The 23,751-nt window shown below is 39.7% G+C and overlaps 1 long non-coding RNA gene across 1 annotated transcript; it reads right to left on the minus strand.

Moving 5' to 3' along the window:
- Window positions 1-208: 208 nt before the first annotated feature.
- LOC121724866 lies at window positions 209-2,576 on the minus strand. The gene is made up of 2 exons (XR_006035315.1): window positions 2,444-2,576; window positions 209-2,255 (listed from the first exon to the last, which is right to left on the minus strand). It is a non-coding gene; the product is annotated as an uncharacterized LOC121724866 (long non-coding RNA).
- Window positions 2,577-23,751: the final 21,175 nt, after the last annotated feature.

The raw sequence follows: 23,751 nt of genomic DNA on the forward strand, positions 1-23,751 counted from the left end.
AAATGCACTGTATGAAGTACCACTAGTATTGGTGTAAACATTAAACAGTAACCTTCAGCATCATCAACTCTGTTCTGAATGTCTTTTTTAAACAAGCACATTACACAGTCAACCTTACTGCGATCACAGAATTAATAGTTTACCCACCTCTTATTTTACCACTAGACCCCTATTTACATGAAATGGTAGTAAACCAGTCTGAAACACATTGTTTACAAATATTTACTTCATTAGATATTATAAAGGTACTTTTCAAATATTTTTGAAGATTTCCTAAAATCAGAATGTTTGAACAAAGGTGTTACAGAAGCATGATGATCCTTTAAAAAATATGGTCCTCATCCAGCTGGGCCCACAGCCAGTTCAGCCTCAGCAGCCATCGGAGTTCAGGTGACGCATCATGTCCACAAGCTCAGTGGAAATTAAACAATTCTTCTTTTTATGCCAGAGTGAGTGTATGTTTGCGAGAGTGTGTTAGACACAGATAGAGACATATGCGCACACAGGAGCACACCCTTCAAATGACAAGCTAATTTTCAACAAAAACTCTCAACCACACACATCAATTCACAAACACATACATTTCAATAAAATTTTACTCAGAGGGCGCCAAAACATTACACATGTACGACGGAGTATTAGGGCCACACATGAAGAAAAAAAATATTTTTGCCATGGCGAGATTCTCATGTCTGAGTCCAGTGTAGGAAATAAATTGTCCATAGGGATTAGGAATTGTCAAGTAGAGCCAGGTTGTGGGTCGCTAGGCTGTGCGCTGTGCGGGCCAGGAAGTCCAGGCAAGGGGACAGCAACAAGAGATGGTAGGGTAGTTGTAGGGATGGGATTTCAGGTGCGATGAGAGTCAGTGGGACATCAAATACAAGGATGGCTGAGGACTGGTAAAGGTTGACCTCACAAGTGAGGTAAGAAGGGGAAGAAAGAGAAATAGAGTGGATTAGTATTACTATAAGTCATGATGGTTAGTATTAATAAGTACACTACACAAACACAAGACAGGACCTGTTTAGTTGAGAAGCTCGCTTACCACGGCAAGGTACAGATCTTTGAGCGAGAAGACGAGACAAGACGAGAGACAATATTATTAGCTTATTTCTTTTTTCTTTTGCAAACATTTAGGTAAACATGGAACTGACAAAGACAAACATCACAAGGACATGCACACAAAAAACATTGATAATTAAGAACACATACTTACACTTAAGATACTAATTCACAATAGCTTTGTAAAGGCCAAAGCACAATGAACAACTACAAGATTATCATAGTCAAAAATTCCTCTTAGTAACGTTTTTTTTTGTGTGTTTTGGCAAAGTTTTGTTAAACACGAAGCAGACAAAGATACAAATATCACAGACATGAAGCTGAGACAAAAAACGTACAAACTCCACGGGTACATGCACACAAAACATTAGTTATTAAGAGCACATAGAAACATACAGTAGATTACTCCCAAACAACACGAACACTATAGAGGATCACATATTACAGAACAAAGTCTAATAAAACTATCTACATATCTATATTCATTCCAAAACAACAACTATACTACCACCATCCTACCGCATCACCATTACACAACTAATAACCTTATTACATACATACCATACCTTGCTGACGATTTCTCCAAAACACTGTAGAGGATCACACTAAATTCACAATAACTAATTACAGAACAAAGTCTAATAAAACTATCCAAGATGGGTGAGGGGCGCTGAAACCCAGTGTCCAGCCTCACGGGAAGACCCAACAGAAACTCACATTGGGCTAATGCCCTTTGAAAAGGACTGTTTTGTTGAGCTTCTGTCGCATGTTGTTGCTCTGTAAGCTAAGTGTAGTCATCTTAGCGATGTGGTGCAGCCTTAGCTTAAAAAACAAGGACACAACTAATGTCAACAGCCTATGGTGGTGGCTGTCTATGCCATACTGAGTGTCCCTAATGTGCTCCCCGAGCTCAAACACATCCTCCGACCCAATCCTCTTCCGTACAATGTACGTGATCTCCAGCAGTTGGATGGGCCGTGATCGTCTGCAACTATCTGAGGCCTGGCGAATTACCCACTCTGCTGCCCTGACGACCCTAACTGTTCCCCCTGATGGAATCACCAGGCCTCCATTGTTTCTTAGACACAGCAGGTGATAGCTCTGGTCCTTGATGGCAGATGCAGCGTCGGTCACCAGGCTGGCACGGCAGACATCACATGACAGCTTCTTCAGAGCCCGTCGCACAACAAATCCTAAAATAATAATAATCATCAATAATCTCATAATAATAATAATAATCATCAATAATCTATAAATGAATAAGCATGAATATAAATGAAGACATTTCTCTTTTTATGACTATCGTCATCGTTGTTTTCCCACGGATTTGACTATTGGCACTATTGGTTACAGGCAAAATCAACTTTCAGTCAGCCTTTACCTGAAATGTACACAAGAGCATTGTCCACAAGAGCATTGAAGCGGACGGGAAGATAGCTGTGATCATGGACTAGGGCCGGAATGTCTGCAAACGGAGAGGGAAGATCTTCTCCTCCCGCTGCAGAGGACACATCTACAGCCGACGTGACTAAATGTGAAAAACACAAAAAAAGTAGATACTACACACAGGTGTAATGAATAATTGGTAATTAGGCAACAATGGTTTATGTTTATCGCAATCAGCTAATGTGAGAACAGCTGTGTTCAACAACAGCTTTTCAGTGACGGCTATTGCTGAAGCATCAGCCCTGGTCTGAAGCACTGGTGTGAAGTGGTACGCAAGTAAAGATGAGCAAGTTGACCTGTGCAAGTTCACATAAGGACACCGACAAAGGCAACAATGTCCCATTGTCTCCATGCCAATCTTTAACAGAAAAATGTCAGATATCTCAACCACAATGACATCAATTGGTAAGGTGTTGAGTGTGTTTGAATTCCCTTCCTTGTAGCATCCTTTTCTGCATTCCACAGTGGGGAGAAGTTCACCTTGTTTAAATAAATAACAATTCTATTTCCTTATTAGCTGCATACTTGAGGTTGGAGATATTAAGGCACGTCAAGTCTCTCACATACTGAAACTTCAAGATACATAGCCGTATGATTTTCTTATTCAGTTCTGCACTGGACTTGAATTACGAATTTTGGCACAGATACACAATTATGATTTTGGCCTATTGATTATAATGTGGTTAATTGAAAGCTCTGTCAGTCATTTGGATAAGCATCAGATAGATGACTAAATGTAAATGTAAATTCTTGAATTATTCTTAATTTTGATCACACTACATGAACTTGCATATGGTATACGACAGGGGCCAAATTGTATTGTTTTTTACTATATAGTTTTAATAGGCTAAATTTTTGGGATAAAAAAAAAGCTTTTTTTGCAGTGCTTCCATACTTCCTTGAAAAAAAGTATTTTGAGTATTTTCTAAATACAAAAATACAGTATTTTATTTTGATACATACGTAATATGGTTAGGCCTACTGTATTTTGTAGTTTATTTTGATACATTAAAAATGAGGGTATTAGGTATTTTATTTAGAAATACATTCTGATGTATTTTTGCCCATCCCTGCCTGTTCCCAGCATTAGCACAACACTTTGCGATGATTAGCTGTGACGATATATGGTAGGCCTAAGTGACTGACCTATCTGGGTACACTCAACACCTTACCATCTATTGATGTCATTGTGGTTGAGATATCTGACATTTTTCTGTTAAAGATTGGCATGGAGACAATGGGACATGGTTACCTTTGTCAGTGTCCTTATGTGAACTTGCACAGGTCAACTTGCTCATCTTTACTTGCGTACCACTTCACACCAGTGCTTCAGACCAGAGCTGATGCTTCAGCAATAGCTGTCACTGAAAAGCTGTAAGTGTTGTTGAACACAGCTGTTCTCACATTAGCTGATTGCGATAAACATAAACCATTGTTGCCTAATTACCAATTATTCATTACACCTGTATGTAGTATCTACTTTTTTTGTGTTTTTCACATATAGTATTTTGCAGTATTTTTAAAATTACAAAATTACTATTTTGCATTTGAAACACATATTACATGTTTCAGAAATACTACCCATCCCTGGGAACAGGCAGATTACATCTTTATAGTTGGCCATATAATGACATACTTAGGTTAATACTGTATTTCACCAGTTAGGGCATAAAAATGGCCAGTAGCTGCACTGTGAAGCCTATCTTGACATGTCTTTAAGTTTTGGGTTACAATATACAGGTAGTGGGCTCTCTGTTAATTTTAATGAGTAGGCCTAAGCCTAAAGTTACAGTATTTCTATCACAATTGACCAGACTTTGACCTTTTGTCTTCTTTAAACAAAATTCTGGCTATGATTGTTCCTTGTATTGCATCATGAGCCATCACTGCACCTATTGCATTCTACTGTTGTTAGCCTTAAGCCTAGCTCAGTCATTATGTTGTACCACATCACCCTCCATTAGAAGTGCAATGAGCTGCATTGAGCATAATAAACTGCATTTAGAATTCCAAATCCATATTTCCAGATATTTTGGTAAAAGTAACTTAAAAGTAATACAATAGTAGTGTAATGCCTTACAATTCAGAGACAGTAATATTATAATGTAATGAATTACTTTGAAATGACAGTAATAAGTAATACATAATATATTACGATTTTGAAGTAACTTGCCCAACACTGATTAAACCACATGTCACTGCTTGACTAAATGAAAAATATAGGCTACTGAACATGCATGGAGATCGTCATAGTTGACAGAAATTACGATACTGATTATATAATAACCTATAGGACCAAATCTAAATGTTTGGGTTCAGTTTATGAAGTGTTGCTACAGCATGATAACCTGACCCTAGCCAGATGAATGTCGTTCCGCTTAGCTCCGCCTAGCTTCACTCACATCCATCTGGGACCTCTTCCATTGAGAGTGATTTCTCCAACCAACTTTATGGTTTAGCCAATCAGGACGCAGGGCGGGAGTTTCATAGATGTGACACAGCGTAGAAGCGACTGTGAGTCTGTTATTAGCATCACGGGTTGGCTTCGATGTGAGTGGTTGAAGTAGCACGTCAATAGATGACGGACAAGTGGCTTATTCAATCATATGCAAGCATTTTTTGATTAGGCCCAGCCTTCTGAAGCAACACTTCAATGGATGGGTTCCAGATGGATGAGTGGAGCTAGGCGGAGCGAAATTCATCTGGCTATTGCCAGGTTAACAGCATGATCCCCTGTCCCCTGACATCCATCTCCCTGACATCATCACCCACCGTCACTGGATCAACCTGAAGCCCCTTATACATGGGACATGGCACAGCTACGTTCTGAAAACACATGACTTTCAATAACTTCCGTGGCACCAAGAAAGGTCTGCCACTGCTCTGAACCTTCTGTTAATGTGACATAATTCATACTTGAGGCTGTACACATCCCTTTGTTTCTATTTTCTTTATTGATGTCACTCAAAACTTCAACTTTCTGTATGCCCCTGAACTCACACAAATTGTAAATTGCAATGCGCCATTTATCCAGTGGTGTAGTCTAGTTAGTTAGTTGTAGTGGTGGGTATACTGTGAGCAACCCCAAATGTTATTAAATACGTATCCTTGCCTATTTTAAATGGGTATACTGAGATGATGATGCTTTTTAAATGAGTTTACTGTGTAGTTCTGTGTATCACGTACGGACTATACCATACCACGGTCATTTAACTGCCTTGGTATTTAAGTCAGAGGCCATTGCTTAGTATTTAACTGTAGCTTACAGTCTACAAGTCAAAGATGTAGACGTTACAAGAATATTAATATCAGAATAATTATTGGTTGATACTAAATCAATATTGAATGTTTTTTTTTTTCATTTCTTTTGTGTGATATATCATTCAGAATGCTGCAACATGACTGGTCTTTAATCAGCCAAAGAGGACACATCGTAACTCCTCTCCTAGTTACTCGCCATTGGCTCCCTACAGTAGCCAGAATTAAATTTAAATCTTTCACTTTGGCCTATAGGACACTGACTGGATCTGCTCTTTGTTATTTTAATTCAATGATCAAGATATACATCCCCAACCGCCCACTGCGGTCTTCTGATGAGCTTCTGTTGTGTCGACCAGTCTTAAACGCTAGGTCAAATTCAAGACTTTTCCTCAGTGGTTCTTGGTGGAATGAGTTGCCCAGTGCTCTTCATTCTTGTGATAGTTTTTGGTCTTTTAAGCACTTCTTATATATTATGGTTTGTATGTAGTAGTAGTTTTATTTTCATTATAGGCTGTTGATTAATTTGACATTGTTTATTATTGATATTCTCCTTAATGTAGTCTTACCATGTTATTGTTATTATATTATTGATTGAATGGGCATTATTATTGCTTTCCCCCCTCATTTTCATTGTTTATTTCATTAGGCTATTGATTGATCCCTGTCAGCGGATGTAGAGATGGAGGGCTATCAAACACAGTTCAGCTTGCATCAAGGTGCCAAGCGATTGATAATGTCAGCTCGAGATCAGAACTTCAGAGGGAGACATTGCTGCATCCTGGCTTCAGTACTAGCTCCACCCAGAGCCATATAAAGTAGTCCATGGGCCAGGACCTAAAAAATAACATAGCAATAACAAAATCTACCAATGATTTTTGTAATCCTCCATGCCTGAGGGACATTATTTGGTATGATAACCCTCTCTAAGTGGTAGCTTAGTTGTATTTTTCATAGCTTTTATACCTGCACACAGTGAATTATACAATACAAGCCTATGTACAGATGTGGGTGCCTCAAAGTCTGGAGGAAGGTGGGACATGTCTTAATGCATGTTATATCACATCTAGATGACATAGGCTTGTAGAAAATATAAAATTTAGATGGATGATTTAGTTTTTCATTAATGATGCAGGCTAAATTAAATAAAATGTACACATTTTCACCTATATAATACATTAATATATACATGCAAAAGGATGGAAAGGGTGAATCAAGTCCAAAACTCATGTTTTGTGACATCTAGGCCCCAGCCGTGGCGCAACTGGCTGGGGCACCTGCACTGTACGCCGCCGACCCGGGTTCGATTCCCGCCCCGTGGTCCTTTCCGGATCCGGATCCCACCCCGACTCTATCTCCCACTCACTTCCTGTCACTCTCCACTATCCTGTCGCATTAAAGGCATAAAAAAGGCTCCCCCCCCAAAAGACCCATTCAAAAATGTGGGGGAGATTCACAAAGAGTGGACTGCAGCTGGAGTCAGTGCTTCAAGAACCACCACGCACCCACCACCATGCAAGACATGGGTTTCAGCTGTCGCATTCCTTGTGTCAAGCCACTCTTGAAGCGTCTCGTCTGCGTCAGAAGCGTCAGAAGCGTCTCGTCTGGGCTAAAGACAAAAAGGACTGGACTGCTGCTGAGAGGTGCAAAATTATGTTCTCTGATGAAAGTAAATTTTGCATTTCCTTTGGAAATCAAGGTCCCAGAGTCTGGAGGAAGAGAAGAGAGGCACAGAATCCATGTGGCTTGAAGTCCAGTGTAAAGTTTCCACAGTCAGTGATGGTTTGGGGTGCCATGTCATCTGCTGGTGTTGGTCCATTGTGTTTTCTGAGGTCCAAGGTCAACGCAGCCGTCTACCAGGAAGTTTTAGAGCACTTGCTTGCTTCATGCTAGACAGACTGACTGACTGACTGACTGAATTCAATTCAATTTATTGTGCTTATATAACGCCAAAACATTTACACATGTATCATGGCGCTTTACAGAATGTAGGCAATCAGAGAAAAAGAAAAGAGGGAGAAAAGAAAAGGAAGGAAGGAAGAAAGAAAGAAGGAAGGCCCATGGGTAACAGGGGCGAGGAAAAACTTCCTAGAATTGAAGATGCATATAGGAAGAAACCTCGAGCAGATCCACGACTCAAGGGCCTGACCCATCTGCCTAGGGTCAATACGGACAGTAAGGTCTGTAAACAATGACAAATGCATGTGACAGTCAGGTGTGGAGAATAGAACATGGTGTTTAAAGCACCTGAGGTGAAAGTTACAAGAAGTGGGATGATTACGTATCCGGCATGATAGAGCATTAATCATGATTTAGTGAGAGAAAGTGCAATAGTCCGGCGTCGGAATTGTCCAGGAAAGAAAGTTGTCAGGGGGCAAGTGGTGGGTCAGCAGACAGGCCAGAATCCGGGCAGAGTTGTCATAGGCAGGTGATGGGGCCGTACGGGCCAGGAATCCAGGTAGGGGAACTGTAATACAGCAGTCAAGGATGGGACTTCTGGTGGGATGGGTAAAAGGAGGGCCAGGCACACGGATGGTTGATGACTGGTGATGATATACCTCACAAGTGAGGTACAGTAAGGGAGAAGAAAGAGAAATGTAGAATGGGTTAGTATTACTTGAAATCAATGTGGTTAATGTCAAGAAGTGATCAGTGGTGCTATATATTGTTACAGTGAATCATAGTGAGAATGGGCAAGAGAGGGAGAGCTGAGAGAAAGAGAGTAGGGGAGAGAGGTGAGGGGGGGGGGGGGGGGGGTTGTACGGCGTGGCACATGAGAAGTCCATGACAGCACTATGCTATAGCAGCATAACTAAGGCATGGTGAGTGACACCAGCGCAGGTATGGTCAGTGACCACCATCTCACACGCGACTGGGGTGCCAGTCACATGAGGATTCAGCAGGGTGGTCCATTCCAAAATCCCCGAGATGGGTGAAGTTCCACACCGCACCATACCTAACTATGGGAGGCAGTAAAGAGGTATGTTTTAAGTCTAGACTTAAAAATAGGGAGGGTGTCTGCTAATTGAATTGAGGAAGGGAGATTATTCCAGAGGAGGGGTGCGCGATAGCTGAAAGCTCTGCCACCTACTGTCGTTTTTGAGATTCTTAGAATTACAAGAAGGCCAGTATTCTGTGATCATAACGGTCTGGGCGGGTTATATGGGACTAGGAGATCTTTAATATATTCTGGTGCCTGGCCATTAATGGCTTTGTACGTTAGAAGTAAAATTTTGAAGTCAAAGCGACTTTTAACAGGCAGCCAATGTAGAGATGCCAGGATAGGGGAAATATGTTCCTATTTTTTAGTTCTAGTGAGTGTGCGAGCAGCTGCATTTTGTATGAGCTGTAAGCTCTTTAGACAGGTATTATTGCAGCCAGCATACAGAGCGTTGCAATAATCAATCCTTGAGGTTACAAAAGCATGGATTAATTTTTCAGCGTCTGGTAAGGATAAGGACTTCCTTATCTTTGAAATGTTCCTTAAGTGATAGAATGAAGTTTTGGTAATCTGTTTTATGTGATTACTTAGTGATAGGTCTTGGTCAATTGTAACTCCTAGATTTTTAACACTTGTGGATGAGGAGGGTCGAAGATCAGTAAATGTAGCCTGTGATGAGGAAAGGATATCCCTCATCTTTTTAGGACCTACAACCATGACTTCTGTTTTATCAGAGTTCAAAAGCAGGAAATTATTTGTCATCCATGTCTTTATATCTCTTATACATGTGTCAAGTTTGGCTAACGGAGTTAATGTCACAGCCACACCAGGTTCGATTCCAGCCACACCCACTGCTCACTCTCCTGAAGCTCCCCTAACTCGTTCACACTCCCCAGTCTACTAATGACCTGCACCTGTTCCCAATCAGCCTCACTCCCTACTTAAACCCCAGTCTCCCCTCAGTCTTTGTCTGCCCTTGTCTTTGGCAACCCCTCATTCCTGTTCGGCGTGAAGAAGTTTTCCCCAGAGACTCAGACGCCTACCTCTAAGCTCTCCTGAGTGTTACGTGCGAACTTTGTCAAGAGCTTGTTGATTCCTGTGGGCCTTTTGTGAGTATTGTTTGGACTCTTTGCTGTTGGTCACCTCCTGTACCTTCAAACTCCAGTGCTTCAGTAGTGTTTTCCCCCCTGAGTGTTTTCTCCTTTGCCTGCCTTCCATTGGACTTACTAAGTGCCTGCCTGCCAGTTTGTGAAATAAACCCCTTGAACCCGATTCTCTGTTGTCTGAGCCTGTGTCGGTGACAGTTCATTCGTCAGGTTTTACGGAAAGGTATAGTTGTGTATCGTCTGCATAAGGATGAAATTTAATGCCATGTTTCCTAATTTCAGAGCCCTAGTACTGAGTCTTGGGGCACCCCATATTTTACCATAGTCTGGATAGACGGTTTATTGTGGACTTGTACAAATTGTCTGCGGTTAGAAAGGTATGATCTAAACCAAGCGAGTGCTGAGTCTTTAATGCCTATCAAATATTCAAGCCTGTGAAGTATGTCATGGTGTCGAAGGCAGCACTGAGGTCCAGGAGGACTAAAATTGATATATGTCCATTATCGGCAGCAATGAGGAGATCGTTTAAAAACTTTAACTAAGGCTGATTCAGTACTGTGGTGAGCTCTGAAACCAGACTGATATAATTCTTGGATTTTATTTATATGTAAGAAGGCACTAATTTGTTTGGACACTATTTTTTCAAGTATTTTTGGCAGAAAAGGGAGATTAGATATAGGCCTATAGTTGGCCAGGCTGTTAGGGTGAAGGATAGGTTTTTTGAGGGATGGCTTAATAGATAACTTAAACGACTGTGGTACATGCCCTGATAGCAGTGAGTTATTTAGGATCTGGAGCAAAGCATTATCCAAGAAAGGGAGAGCAGATTTCAGAAGATGAGTAGGGATAGGATCTAGTAGACTAGTTGTAGATTTTGATGAGGAAATTGTGGAAGTGAGGTCTAATATGTCGATAGGCGTAAATTAATTTAAAGTTGTTCGTCTCATCTGTGATTTCAATTATGTTTTCGCTACCGTTCAGCAGTGGAGTACGAATATCTGGTGAGACTGATTGGTTATTAATCTTATCTCTAATTGTTTCAATTTTGTTATTGAAAAAATTCATCAAGTCATTACTGTTTAGGCATATAGGGATAGATTCGGTTACTTCAGTGTGGCTCTTCGTCAGGCGTGACTGACTTACTTACTTACTTTTTATTTTATTTTTATTTATTTATCCATCCCTAGGGGAAATTCAAGGTCACAGTAGCATACAGACAACACACATACATTCAATAACAGCAGAAAAAGTAATTAAAGGTCACATTCACTGAGAAACTGTTTAATACTTGTTACTTTCGAAATACTATAGCTCACTCCAAGTTCCATATGCATGCTGCACGTAAAAATATTTTCTTCTACCCCCATTGCCCGCATTAGCCAATGAAAGAAAATACACAGAAAAACAAGCGAATCAGAAAGAGCCCTTCCCAATGATGCCGAAGGGAAACTGACTATTCATGGCCTCGCCCACCTTGGCTTGTGACCGCCTACAGGAAGACTGGAAGATTTTGCGGCTAGGGGATTGTCTCTCTGCAGCTAGTAGGAGCTAACAGCAAGTTGCCAACATGGCGGGAAAAAAATCGTGCCTGTTTTATTTCTGGCAATAACACATCAATGTTGCATGTCTTGCCTTAGAAACATGAGTTGAGGAAGAAATGGTTCGAATTTATCGTTGGAACACCACCACCGAAGTAGTGCAACATTAGTTCTGTGTTCCAATCATTTCGACAACACTCACTGCCTTAGAAAGTGGTTTTGCATCGATGTTCTGAAAACCTGGTTCTGTACCGTCATGATGATCGACCACCAGCTCACAGGCTGTAAGTACAAACAAACTTTTCCACCTAACGTCTGTTACAAAATAGCATGTTCATATTCTTCATGTTAGCATGCATGAAAAGGGTCCAAGCTAGGCTTAGGCTAGCCTATATTAGAGGAAGCTACACCAGGCACGTAACTGAAGTGTTCTGTTCGCGACGTGTAAAATCAGAGAATGCCTAATAGGAAGGGCTCTGGTAAAATCCATTAGAGGAATGGTCTATTTTCGCGAACGTAGCCTACAGGCCACTAACACGCCAGGTGTAGCTACTTCCATTGATTAGGCCTATTGGAAGCTAGTTGTTGCAGTACATAACGCGAACAGAATGCTTCAGTTACGTTACCCAGAGATTTAGCTTGTTGAACCTATAATCTTCTAACCTTAAACCACAAATAATATTAGCAACAATATTTTATGCTCAACTAAGTACGGGTATTGTTCTAGTCTAAACAGGGAAAATCAAAAACACAATACCCCTGCACTATTAGGCTAAGTTGCTATCACTAGAGCTCAGGTATTTACACTTCAGTCTAATTTATGTCTTCTTGCCATTATTACATTGACATACAATGATGTTTTGTTTGATTACTTGCTGTTTACTTAGTGCTTTGTATTTCTTCCAGAGCACATCCTCATGTCAGGCTACACAGCTTTCTAGCCTACATTAGGTCATCACTTTAGAAGCAAAGGTTTGTGATCTAACTTTTATTGTTGTGCTAGTTAGTTTCTAGAAGTCTTTTTCTAGTAGGCTAATACAGGTTCTTATGTGCTCTCAATGTTTTGGAAAGTCAATTCATGGGTTTCTTCAGGTCACTTTCCACAGGTGTATAAAATCAAGCACCTCGATTATGAATGCAGACTGCATGGTGCTTGATTAATACACCTGTGTAAATGGACCTGATGAAACCCATGAATTGCATAACAGATAGAATTGATATTACCGAATGTCTTCTTGTGGGTATGCTACTTAGTACATCATACACCTTACCACAGTCACTAAAATATTTTTGTTTCCATTGTGCCAGTACAGTTTTGTGAGATAGTGAATGTCCTGTGTACTATTAGTATCTTGTAACTTGACAGTAATACACATTTATTTACTTTAGGTACCCAAACAGAATACTTCATGAAAAGTATGAGTATTGATACAAGCACTTCGGATACACCATGGGCATGGGGGCCTGCTACCTCTACTGCCATCAAGCCTGTTCATCCAAGGCCAGCTAGAAGACCTCGGGTTGATCAAGAGGAGGAGGAGGATGAAAGCGACATCTCCACAATAACACCTGATGGCTTCACCTATGGCCCAGCGCAATCAAAGAGCAATGTAATAAAATCATCACAGCCAACGAATGTGTTTTGTGTGTTGTCCCTTCGGATCCCCAGGACCATACAAGCCGAAACAACAACTCAGACCTTTTTCCCTAAATAATCCCAGCACCATCTTACAAAGGATCTGTAGGCCAGATGTCTGCATCGTCTGGCAAAAAGAGGACATTGTTAATTCTGTGCATAGTTTGGATGTTCTTGTTTTGTGTTTGCATTATTTTAATAGACTGCAATGTTACTATTTGTCAGTGTTTCATGGACCACCTAGCAAAAACAAAAACAGTAGACCTACTTCAACAGTATATTACACAATAGGCCTTCTGGTTCAATATTGCAAACAACTCCTCTATTATATTTTACCACATCTACTTGTGGAACACTTGAGAGCTTGTGGACCACACTGAGTACCACTGCTGTATGTAAATATAATAAAGTTGTTTATAGAAAATTGACCTGTTTTGTATATTTGTTTTCGAAGTTTCATCTGTTTTTGTCCCTTTTAAGCTAAAGGTTTATCTTACCTTTCATATCTTCTGTCTCACAGAGGGCCATAGTCGTCATAGTCGAATGTTTAGTGCATTTTGAAGGGAGTACATTATGCTAAGGCAGACTGGTTCTAATCCTGGGTACAGGGTCATACAGACAACAGGGGTACTGGTGTTGCCCATTTTTCTAACCACATGAGCAATCCCCTTACGAAAAAGTAGTATAGGAATCTTATAGTATTTGGGGCAAAATATTATAGTAATCTTATAGGAATAATTGGGACATACTGTAGAAGTACTACTAATAACTCTATAATATCCTGTAACCGTTATAGTTTTTCTATAGTAGTCTTATAGTACCTATACTATGTCCAAATACTATAGTATTCCTATAAAATTACTGTAATATTTAGTCCCAAAATACTAGAAAAAGTAGCCTACTATAGGAATCTTATGTCATACGTGACAGAAAACAACTTGAGTAGGCTAACCTCTGCCAATGTCAGGCTATCATAGTTCTCATTACCGGAGAAGTCTTGCAGCACACATTCTCTGCTTCTGTAGGCATTCTGGTACAATTCCAGCAAAATATAGCTAGGTAGGCGTGTTTGCATTTAGATCTATAAATATATTGGGCTATGACCAAGTGGTCTTTCAATGATAGTATCATGGAATTCAAACCATAACTATCTAGCTATTCCGATAGCATTAGCAGGCTAGGTCAGTGGCTGAACTGCATTTAGGGTGCTTACCTGTGTTGTGAAGTAAAATATCTACTAGGAAGATTGCAAAGACTTTTGACTGTGTAAAGAAATAGGTCTTTATTTTAAAACGTTTCCAACTGTTTATTACTTGAAAGCAAGATGACTTGTCACAAATGTTTACCTCTTTTAGGAGAAATTTTAAGCTGACAGGCAATTGTTACCATTCTATTAAACCAACGTTCACCGACAAACGATCAGGAAGCGTTTCTTCTTCCTACTCGAACACTAGGATCAAACACATGAAGTTGTATCTCTGAAGACATTTTGTGCAACAGTTTGGACTCGAGTTTTAGCCAGGTTTTAGCACTGTAAAGTTGAATATGGAGCATAGCACAGGCAGAATCGGATGAGGACGCACTGGAGGAAGCGTCACAGTACTGTTAGCCAATCAGAGGTGAATTCATTAGCATGTCATTAATATTCATGACTAGAGGCGAAATCCAGTCGTTCCTCCCCGCCCACCTTCCCCACCAAACTAGAACAGCATGAAACAGACGCAGGACAGCATTTTTTTCACCAAAACCGGCTCACAGGGCATTCATCAATACTACAGACCACTGCAAAATTAATGAAAAAACGATGAGATGAGACCTTTAAAAGTATATAATATAAAAAACACAACTAAGCAATAAGGACTGTAGAAGATAAAGAATATACAAATTATACTAAATAAAACTTAATCAAAATCAATTCTAAAAAACATTATCCACATAGTGGATGAATAATCAATCAGGTGCGCTTGCAATGACTGAAGCAGGGACTGAGCCTGTGGTTCTCCGTGCATAAGGTAAGGTGCTCTGTGTAAATGAGTTGTGGTGATGGTGCAAATGAGTAAGTGCAAGAATAAAGTCTATTTATCTATATATAAATAACTATATTAAGAAAGGTATGTGGCATGGAGGGAGGGGTTGTGCATATGTGCTAATACAGCACGCAAACGGTGAGGCAGAAGACAAATGTAAAGTGACTAGTGGACAGACAGCTTTATGGAGATGCAGATTTAATTTTCCAACAGGACTTGGCACCTGCACACAGTGCCAAAGTTACCAGTACCTGGTTTAAGGACCATGGTATCTTAATTGGCCAGCAAACTCGTCTGACCTTAACCCCATAGAAAATCAATGGGGTATTGTGAAGAGGAAGATGTGATACGCCATACCCAACAATGCAGAAGAGCTGAAGGCCACTATCAGAGCAACCTGGGCTCTCATAACACCTGAGCAGTGCCACAGACTGATTGACTCCATGCCACGCAACACATTGCAATTCAGAAAAAATGAGCCCCAACTAAGTATTGAGTGTTGTATGCTCATACTTTTCATGTTCATATTTTTCAGTTGGCCAACATTTCTAAAAAAACTTTTTGTATTGGTCTTAAGTAATATTCTAATTTTCTGAGATACTGAATTTGGGATTATTATTAGTTGTCAGTTATAATCATCAAAATGAAAATAATTAAACATTTGAAATATCAGTCTGTGTGTAATGAATGAATATAACATACAAGTTTCACTTTTTGAACAGAATTACTGACATGATTGAACTTTTTGATATTCTGATTATATGACCAGCACCTGTATACATTTGGCCTCATAAAGTCGTTGGACCTTCCCTTGCGGATTTTATTAGGTCCTCTTTGACAGACGGTTCTGCAGATATGACTTTTGCAAGGATCTTGTCAAGCAGTTTCTTCATAGTAAAGATGCTACGGCATTTTCTGTGATACAATATGGATGGTATTCTACCCTCAGGGAGACCTTTAGCAAGATCAGGGATGGGGCGATAGACTCTTATTTCAGCTGCTCTCAGTAGTGTGTTCCATGACTTTATGTTCATACAGTAGGTGCCACAAGGTTTATCATCTGAACAATGTATTAAACTCTCCCCCTGAATACCAATACTTCCTTCTGCCATGCTTTTCTATTCTGGGATGTACAACAATTTGAAAGCAAAAGAGATATATCAGGAATGATGTGCTAAAATGAGGCCTTTTCCTACTCAGCAACTGTGTGTGTGAGAGAGAGACAGGGAATATATGAAGTGTGTGTGAGAGAGAGAGTGTGTGTGTGTATGTGAGGGAGAGAACATGTTTGTGTATGTGAGGAAGAGAGTGAGAGTGCAGTGGCTTGACTGTGCATCATCAGTATTCTGCCATTCCCAATTCAAATACAGTAAATTCAGTTAGCCTACCAACTGAAACTGCTCTCTCACACACAGGCTACATCTTTGTATATTATTTTTTGTCCTTTCTTTTGTTCACACACAAATTGGGGAAGTCTACGGTTTACAGCAGACATCATTGCTTGATAATGATGTTAGTACCTTACTTGGGCCGGTTGGGTTATTATATAGTATTTCACAAGTAGCCTAGTCATTGGTCATATCCATTCTCACACATCTGAATCATAACACAAATAAAAATAAACAGGACTCGCCTTGTAATTTGTTTTTGACACTACAACAGCCATTTTTGTTCTGCAGCCTAACTAAACTGCTTCCATCCACATACTGGCCCTGTGGCCCAGCAAACACCAACACACTCTGAAGTTGGCAGTTTATATTTGTACTGTTGAATGTTCAGAAAACAAATCTAGTTCTAGACAAATTGAAAAAACAGAATTTAGACCTAATAGTTATGCAAGATCTACATAGCCTGACGAGCCAGACCCACATTAAAATGTAGGGTCTGGGCACTCAACGTTCGCAGTGCTCAGTCCGAGGGGTGGGATAATTGGTTGTCTTTCAAATTCCCTCTGCACGCAATAGGACAGCGCTATGAGTCCCATGCGTTTCCCACCAGCGGAGCTAGTTGGCTAGTTCAAACTTTTGCCAACTTAATAAAAGCTTAACTCGTGTCACACTGTTCACCAACAGCAACATTATCACATTAACATTGTTTTCAAGTAGCAGGGAATTCAAGCCAAACCGTTGCAACTCTGCCATCAATCATTATGTTAAGCCCGCCTAACGACTCTATACACGATTTGATTGGCCTGATAGAAGTTTACTTTTTCGAGCTCTCAAGCCAACAGAGAGTTTATAGACTAGCCGCTAGGGTGCGTCTAGATTTCTAGGCTAAGATCTACATTCTCTTTAGAATTGAAATATCATGGCATGTCCGATCATTATAGTGCTGGTATCATTAAGGAAAACAGATTAATTACCCTAAAATATATTTTTCTGAGAAGTCTATATATTCTAGATGTGATATAATGTGCATTGAGACATCTCCCAACTTCCTCCATACCACTATACCTTAGTTCTGTAATGTATTTTGCATTACATTGAAATGCATTGATTTTCAATGGACAGCTATTAGTTATGGGTCTAAAATAAAGTGTAAAGTGTATTCTATCTAACCCATATATTTTCTAAAAGCCCATACTCTCTAGATGGGATATAGCAAGAGTTTGGATTTGACCCACCCACTTTTAGTCTTTTGCCTCTATCTAATCCTATATTAGGTGAAAAAGTGTATGACTGATACATTTTAGCCTATGTAATTTATGGAAAGCTAAATTATCCATTTAAACTGTATATTTTCTAAAAGCCTATGCCATCTACATATGATATAACATAGATTAAGACATATCGCATCATCCCACACACTTGCAAACACCTACACATAGCCATGTATTCTGAATTGTACTGGGTATGGGTATAAAAGCCAGTAAAAATACAACTAAGCTAACACTTAGAAAAGGTTATCATACCAAAACATATCTCTTAGACATAGAGGATTATGAAAATCATTGCTAGATTTTGCCACTTTTGGTGATACCAACTTCTGCTCTGGCCCATAGACTATTTGCGAGGGACCAACAGTCCAGGGGTAGGTCGAGCAGATTCAATCTAGAATGTGGCCACTAGGTGGAGCCAGAGCCATATAAAGGTATCAACTCCATTGACGCTAATGTTCCAGTTTTTTCCAACAATCTCATCAAATAAATTAAAAGAGGCTAAAAGCCCAATAAATGTGCCACACGTAATAGCCGAATATAAGATAACCCTTGCCTATCCCATTTCAATTAGGCAGCACTACACTACCACGAACAAGCTGTCATTAAGTTTTTGCGTTTAAGCCTACAACTTTTATGACGTGACGTTTCTCGGGCATTTAGCTTCACCATCACGTCAAGTTGTAACGTATGCGCAATGCTCATCTAGGCTATGGATTTAAGTGGCTCAAAGGCAGCAAAAGTGGGATATAGTGCAACTGCTTCCCCATAACAATTCCTCCATAACTGTGTATTTAATCGTTTGATATGTGGATAACTTTCAGTGGACTAAACAAAAGGTAAAGATTTTGTTATCACAAGGCTAGCTGGTTCGTTATATGGCGAAGCATATAGGCAACTTTGTTTGCAGCAGTGAAGCTGAGTTTGTTGTTAACATTGTTGGTAACTGTCAGGGAATTTAACCCCAACATATATAGATACAAGAACCAAAACACGTAGTATGGCTTTGCCCACAATCTCTGGTACCAAGAGGAGAGCCTGCTAATGTAAGGAAGAATTCCTCACACCATCAGTCTGACTCTGCAGCCCAAAAGCTGTGTCTTTTATTGTACAGATGCACACAGAAGACAGTGACACTCCTATCTTACTCACACACACACACACAGACAGGGTGCACAGACAGGTTGCAGTCCTGTCTGTCTATGGTGCACACTTAACTTGTACTCTCTGTTCTTAGAACTCAGCACAACAACATTTAACTTGAACTCTCTGTTCTTAGAACTCAGCACAACAATATTTCTGCTTAGGGACCGTTCGGTATTTATGGAATGGACCACCGGAGGAAAATAGGGGAGGGTCATGTCTTTTTATTCTTTGTTGAAGGGAGGGCCACCCATTTTTTTTTTCATTCTAGGAGGAGGGTCATCCAACTTTTGTATTCATGAAAACAGCAAAATGTCGCGTCGGATGGGCCTTATGGATGGGCCGCGCGGTCTGCAAGATGACATTAACGCACTGTAGGCTCATATAGGCTCGAGCTATACTGTAATTCCAAAGGGGACAGATAGGCCTACTAACAAACTTAAAAAGACTGAACGAACCTTCCCGAACTTTTAAATTGCGATCAGTGACTGGCATCGGGTGAACGAAGCTTTTCGAAGTTGAACAGGCTATTAGGCTATTTGCGCACCTCCATGTCACAGGAGACTAGTGGGATCGCCCTTCTATGAATTGAAAAAGACGTTAGGCTACCTGCAAGCTGGCCTATGATTTCATGGCTGAGTTTGCGGCAAAGTAAGCAAAAAAATGTTTCTTGAGAATGAAGAAATGTTTCTTGAAAATGAGTCAAGATATGGCGAGTCAATGTCATTTATTTGTCCAATGCTACCCAACAGACCAGTTTCCATAGTGCATATGTTATCAATAGTTTGAATGTCGATTGTGTTTCTGCTCATTGACAAATAGCAGAAACACAATGATTCATGCCCAATAAATTCTCCCTGTTAAAGTGCTTTGTTAGACTAGTTTGGTTTCGTGATGTAGCCTATGGCTTATGGCCAAATACGAAATACGTGACTCAGCTAATGTTATAGGCTATAGCAGGGGTCCCCAACCTTTTATGTACCATGGACCGGTTTGATTCCTATTTTTTTTTTTCACGGACCGGCGGTCGCCATGTCAACATTAAACTCGACATTTCGAGAATAAAGTTGAAATGTAATATCGACTTTAATCTTGACGTATCGACTTTAATGTCGCCATGTCGACATTAAACTCAACATTTCGAGAATAAAGTTGAAATATCATGTCGACTTTAAAGGAGAATTCCGGTGTGATATTGACCTAAAGTGTATTGAAACATGATACCGAGTGTGAACGTATGTCTCATAGCCCATCTCGACTTGTCCCCTGCACTCCAAAATCTGGCGCTAGTTAGCCGATGCTACCAACAACTTTTTCAGTAGTGGTGCTTCGGCATCGGGCTAGCCATGCAAATAAATCACTGTTTTACACCCATTTACGAGGCTCAATGTATCTCCACACTTCATTGGTAGACTTCCTAGGGCCCTGACATTTAAAACGAGACATTGAGAACTTTGAAAAAGCACTGGTAGTTTACTTACAAGACGATTTATACAGACAGTGTCTTCACGAAGTTTAACGTTTGCAGCCATCTTGAATTTAGTCACGATAAGTCGAGCAACGAGTAAGAATGAACAGGTATGATAAGGGATCAGATTCCAAAAATAATTCAGTGGAAATGCATGGATTCCAGTTTCTTCCAGTAGCAGCAACTGGAATCCATGCATTTCCACTGAATTATTTTTGGAATCTGATCCCTTATCATACCTGTTCATTCTTACTCGTTGCTCGACTTATCGTGACTAAATTCAAGATGGCTGCAAACGCTAAACTTCGTGAAGATACTGTCTGTATAAATCGTCTTGTAAGTAAACTACCAGTGCTTTTTCAAAGTTCTCAATGTCTCGTTTTAAATGTCAGGGCCCTCGGAAGTCTACCAATGAAGTGTGGAGATACATTGAGCCTCGTAAATGGGTGTAAAACAGTGATTTATTTGCATGGCTAGCCCGATGCCGAAGCACCACTATTGAAAAAGATGTTGGTAGCATCGGCTAACTAGCGCCAGATTTTGGAGTGCAGGGGACAAGCCGAGATGGGCTATGAGACATACGTTCACACTCGGTATCATGTTTCGATACACTTTAGGTCAATATCACACCGGAATTCTCCTTTAATCTCGACGTGTCGACATTAAACTCAACATTTTGAGAATAAAGTTAGTTTGGAGAGAACGACCGCTCGGGACGATTGAAAGGGAGGACGAATGAAACAATGCAACAAGTGCAACAATGATTCAGAGTGTTCGAGTGCAACAATGATTAGACATAGGCCTATATCATGTGGACAAAACATAGAACATATTAACCTACGTTGCTCAGCCAAATACTTTGCTGTTAGGTCCTTATCACGGAGTTACAGGCGATAAATGCGATGGTCAAAAGTAGCCTAAAGGTCATAGCGGTTTATTTATTTATTGTAGGCCTATTATTAAAGTGTTGTTCTAAACATTTAGTTGTTGCATCTGAATGTTCAACTTCATGCTTATGCACTAGAGGCATACTAGGCGCTCTCCCCAATCCTAGACTTTCACGTTGCTTGTTTGTAATGGACGCAAAACAGCCCATTGCTGAATGTCTATGGAGGGACGAATGAAGCTGTCCTCTCGACCACCCCATGTAGGCTAGTAGCCTACTTGCACACATATGCACACAAAGTGCATAAATGAAGTGCATGCACACATATTCTCTCACGGGATCAAAATAGTATATATGCTTAAGCTATAGGCCTACCTGTGTTTCTAGCCTCCTATAGGCTACGTATTGCAGGTGAGACATGGAAAAGCAGTTTTAGAAAAATGAGTTTTGCCATGTTATCCTATGGAGAGTGACGCCCGTGGGTCATCAAGGGCAGTTATTTGGATGTGCAGTAGCCTTAACCACGTAAAACAGAGTGAAATAACATTTTGTATAGAAACATTATATCATTGGATACATATATTTTTCTAGCTATTTAGCCTAAACGACATAGTATTTCCATAACCGCGAGACAGCACTTCACGATGACGGCAATGATAGTTAACAGACAAGACGCAATCTATCTGAATATCTGCAATCTATCTGAAATAACACCTATTTGAAGCCCATTTTTCATGTAACATATTGTGTATTAGTGTAGGCTACATAGCTTAAACTGTGAGGCTATGTTTAAACAGTAGGGCCTATTGCGAGTTTAATGTCAGCATGTCGACTTTAAAGTCGACACGTCGAGATTAAAGTAGAAATTGATATTTCAACTTTATTCTCGAAATGTCGAGTTTAATGTCGACATGGCGACTTTAAAGTCGACACGTCGAGATTAAAGTCGACATTAAATTTCAACTTTATTCTCGAAATGTCGAGTTTAATGTCGACATGTCGACTTTAAAGTCAACATGTCGAGTTTAATCTCGCCATGGCAAAAATATTTGTTCTCTTCATGTGTGGCCCTAATACTCCGTCGTACTATACACAGTCTCAAAAACAGTTTATATTTTTATAACGATAATTTAGATAGGCCTAGGCTTCACTTATGGGGTGGGTGCTATTGCGTTTTCTAAAGAATCTCCCGTCTTGGTTTTGTACAGAAATTATTATTAAGTGACACATAAAAAGGAAAAAAAAGGTCACCCTCCGATATTTAGCAGGCAACAGTCTGGAATTTAATGTAATATTGTTGTAATGATAACTACACAGTTTACACAATAATTACACTGTTATAAATATTGTATATCAATGCATTTATTGTCTGTCAATTACCCACAATTGTGGTTCTGTCTCTCATTGAACAGTAGCTTATTTAATGCATTCTAATCCACTGTCAATCACTTCCGGGAACTTTTTGAAGTTTACATGAACCACGTGACCTTTACGAATTTTGAACACCCATTGTCGCAACTCTTTAAAAGGATGCTGGTAAACATAAAGGAAAAAATACACATTCAATATAAGCTAATGATATTTTATTTATTTTTTTCAATTTATATCAAAATAAGTACATTGGAACATATTTACAATGAATTAACATGTAGCAAGACCAAATAACCAGCCAAACCCATAGGTACTGAACAAAAAAAAAAACTGTACAATTTACTACTTTTGGAAGTAGTAAGTATATTGGTAAGTAGCGAGTCACAAATTCAGTAAATCACCATCAATACAGTTTAACACATAAGACATACAAAACAGTTCAATACTTTTGGAGAAATTATTTTGTGAACATGAACAGTTCTCAAAAATGCATTCAGCACGGATTTTACAAGTGACAAGTATATAGGCACAAGACTATTTGACTATATCAGTCTCAGACCATAATGCCATTGGCGGATTAACACTTTGATAGGTGCAGATATTGTGAAATGTATACAGTCAAAAGCTAGCAAATGCCAGCATAAAAAAACACAAATGAAGAAAGTTTGTCACTGAAAAAAAGATTAACACATTAGTGTCATACTCTGAGGAGCAGAAAAGCCCATATATTTGGGGAGGGGGGGCACACTGTTTTGAGTATGGCAGAAACGGATATGCACCCTGACATGCAGCATGGTTCACCATCAGAAGTCAAAGACGACACCAACCAATACTAGCCCGAAGCAAAAACAAAATACCGTTTATTTCGTAAGTGCTCTGTCTCAAAGAATAAGGCAAAATAATACAATGTTCTATTGCAAAGCACCTTCAACCTCTTGATTGTTCTGTGTTAAAAAAGGGCCTCCAACAGTGTGACCAGATAAAAAAATAAACAAACAAACAGATGAAACAGATAAAAAATAAACAAAAAAGATACGATGGAAAATAAGTGCACTTTATTTTTTTACGCAGTAAGTAAAATGTGAGATATATACCACAGCACTGGAGACGCTGTAGTGGGAAATGGTGCAGGGAGTGTGAAAATGTGCTTTTCTGACAGGATGTGAAACACAAGTGTAGAAATGCATGTAAGACATATGGAAATGCTAATCTA

The sequence above is a fragment of the Alosa sapidissima genome, chromosome 12 (assembly GCF_018492685.1).
Source record: "Alosa sapidissima isolate fAloSap1 chromosome 12, fAloSap1.pri, whole genome shotgun sequence".
NCBI classification, from domain to species: domain Eukaryota; kingdom Metazoa; phylum Chordata; class Actinopteri; order Clupeiformes; family Clupeidae; genus Alosa; species Alosa sapidissima.